The following is a 3,610-nucleotide window of genomic DNA, read 5'->3' on the forward strand; positions in this document are numbered from 1 at the left end:
TGAGGGAGAGACTGATCAGGACCCCCTCTCGTTGTGTCATTGAGGGATGTCAAAATAAAAGCTCAAATGTTCATTATGAGGCTATTCACCTGTTGGCAGATAGTTTGACGCTGCAATATCTCACCAACTTGTCATGAGGCCAAAAATATAGCTTATAAGACACGAGGATACGCAGCAGGAGAAATAATCGTTTATTCGACATATTCTCCATGTGTTGCTTTCAGTGTACGACTTTTATAAGCTGTTTCAAATTATGCGGCTCCAAACACATTTGGTTTTTATTGTATTGGTCCAAAGTGGCTCTTTCAACACTTTGGGTTGCCGACCCCTGGTCTAGAGTGTCTTTTAAAAAGTTTTTCCATCACTCCACTGAACAACGTTACATACATGTCAACAGTACTAAAAAGTTGAATATTTTCTGACCAAAACCTAGTGAGCTGGGTCTGGTTATCTGCATAAATCTGATGCAGATCGTGGGAAAAAAGGAGTTTGAATTGGTTTGAAAATGCAAAAATCGATTTTACTGCGTATTAATATTTGGAAGCTTCATTCATTTTTGTGTTCTCAAAGCAGGAACTGCAAGAGTTGTGGTTTTTCTTCTTATTTGGTGAAGTTGTTGCAACATAAATTGAATAAATGCAGAATTCTTCCCTCCAGCAAAGTTGAATCAAAAACCTTATGGACACAAACAACCAAAGTTCACATTTTTCTGTATCTAAAACAGAGAAACTGGGGAGGTTTATTTTTCTGTGACTGTGTTGATGCTTTTGAACAAAATCCAGCATTTTTCCAAACTTTTCTGAACGTCAAAGCTTGTTTGACTATTGAACTTACTCCAACACTGTTGTGTTGTCACTATCATGTTCATCATTTTAAAAAGACATTATCATTACAAGCATATCTGAGTAAAGCTAATTGTGATTTATTTTATTGTTAAAAAAAAGACAATTCTAAAACTAGAAGAGTTTGATTACCTGAGTTAATGCTAGTGTGAATGCTTTTTTGCTAAATGTGGTCACTGAATATGCTAAAGATTTTTGATGAAGATGCTGGAGAAATTTACTGTAATCGCTGAAGGGATTTGCAGAAAATGCTAAATCTATTTGGATAATGCTAAAATTGTTAGAGGACTTAAAGTTGCTGAAATTGCAGCAAATGCACAAATAATTTCTTGAAAAATTGCCTAAAATTTAAAAATGCATAAAGGATCTAGCCTAAAACCTCAGTAGATTTCAAACTAGCGAAAAACAAAGTAAGTTTTTTGATAAAAAATGATCTTACCTCCATAAAACCCCAACGTACCATCCAACATGCCAGATTAGCAAAACAAAGCAAAAAAACTAGCACATAACTAAAATACTAGCTTAAATAAGAATTAGCTAAAAAATCCTCAGTAAAAAAAAAAAACGTTGCTAAATTACTAGTTTAACTCCATATTAGCTTACAGCCTCGTATGTGCCAACTTAGCCAAAAACGTTAGCATGTTGCTAACATATTAGATAAACTCAAAATTAGCTTTAAAAACCTCTGAATCAATGATGTGTTTAACATTCTGAATGTTTTGATACTAACATTGCATGGGTTTTAAAGGGAGAAAAAAATGTAAGAAATTGCAAAAATTGCCTGAAAAAATCTGATAAAATTTCAAAATTTGCACAAAAGTTAATACTAAAAGTACAAGCATGAATTTCTTTTACATGTTTTTAATTGCAGAAATTTTAAAAACTCCCATTCATTTCAATGGGGCTGAAAAATTGAACAAATTGCATAAAAACGTAAAAAAACAAAACGTAAATTTAACAAATACCAAAAATACAAGCACAAATGTCCTTAATGAGCTGAACTTTTGATATCAAGATTGCAGAAATTGCTGAAAGTGTGATTGAGTTTTTGCATGCCAAAAAGCGTACGCAGGATAAATAAATAAATAATAAGAAAGAGAAACAGAATCACTACAAAAAACAATTTTTTAACATATTACAACATGCAGTTCTTATTTATTTAATTTTAAAGCTGTTTCATTCTAAATCTGATGGTTACAATACATTTGAAACCCATAAGATCAGTTCTATTCTGAGGCAGCAAAAAGCACAAAGCTCAAAGCTGGACCACAGCTGCAGCTTCCTTTGGCCCACATTTGACCATGAGTAATGGTGGTGACTCAGGGTGAGTGGAGCAGCCTAAACTCATCCGTGTGCCCACATGTTCAGGCCTCTGGGTCACACATGATCCTCATCACAGTCACCAGTGCAGGAAGTGAAGCATGCGTGCCAGAAGCACCTCACACAAGGCCCATCTGTGTCTGCTGTCATGTTGCAGTTGGAGCAAAGCTGTGCAATAGCTGGTAATATTAATGAGTGTTTACTTGCAGCTGAATGGTGTTAGCGACTCTGGCAGTTGACCATAACCTCTCTGCTTTTGCAGCACAGAAAAAAAGTTCTGCTGTATTTAGCCCCAAGTTAATTGGAAAGGGTAAAAAAAAGTTAATTATTGAGATATTTTAAAATGTTCATGTTTCTGGCAATTAATTTAAGATTAACTTATGCTTTTAGAAGCGGAAAAAAAATCTATTTTTTATACATTATGATGTCAACCGCTCCCTCCAGGAAGAGTCTGCTCTACCAGTACCGTCCCTAGTCTAACACAATCAATGTCTCAACTGAGCTAGTGGTGATCAGCAAAAAAACGTCATTTTAGATGCAGAATATGTAAATCTTCCAGTTGTGTCCTGTCTTCAATACATTCCAGCTCAAACAGGTGTTCATTACTTTAGACACGGGGCTTCTTTAAGACACCGAGCCTCGTGTGTGTTGTCAAGCAGTATAGCAATGGCCGGGCCTAGTAAAGGCAGATATATCGTATGTGCATCCATCTTTGATGAAGTTTGGATTATTTTCGTGGGAGAAATGCAGACTCACAGCTTTCTCTGGAATGATGTCATGAAGTGGACTCCAGCCAAATGCAGCGGTGGGCAGAGCTTCAGGAATCGAGTTGTTTTACTTCCGTGTAGGAAAAAACGCACGAAATATAACTAATATTTTATAATAAATAATTTGTTTCTTAGGGTTCCAAAGGTAATATATGATCACATATATGAATGTAGTTCACTCTGAAAGGCTTAAAAAATCGGTATGGTCCTTTAAATAAAATGAAAAAGCCATTCAGAGAACAGCTTTTTCATTTTATTCTTCAGCACCGCTCTTTCTATGACAAAATTAAATTAATAAAGAAAATGGCATTTAATATTACTGCCATTTTTACATTTGATATTTCTAGTTGAATTTTGGCACAAATTTATTGCTAGCTCGATAAAGTGAAACTTGCTAACTCACTACAACGGAGTTAACTAGCTCAATAAAGTGGAGCTTGCTAGCTTAATACAGCAGAGCTCGCTAGCTTGCTACAACGGAGCTCGCTACAGTGGAGCTCGCTACAGCAGAGCTAGCAAGCTTGATACAGACATCATTAATAATTCTATAAATTAAGGAGTATTTCCAGACTGTTGATAGAGTACGGTTATCACACCAATCCTCAAATCCGGAGACCCAACAATAATAAGTAATTATAGACCAATCAGTACACTTCCCTCTATATAAAAAAAATACTTGAT

This window comes from Oryzias melastigma, linkage group LG13 (genome assembly GCF_002922805.2).
Source record: "Oryzias melastigma strain HK-1 linkage group LG13, ASM292280v2, whole genome shotgun sequence".
NCBI lineage: Eukaryota > Metazoa > Chordata > Actinopteri > Beloniformes > Adrianichthyidae > Oryzias > Oryzias melastigma.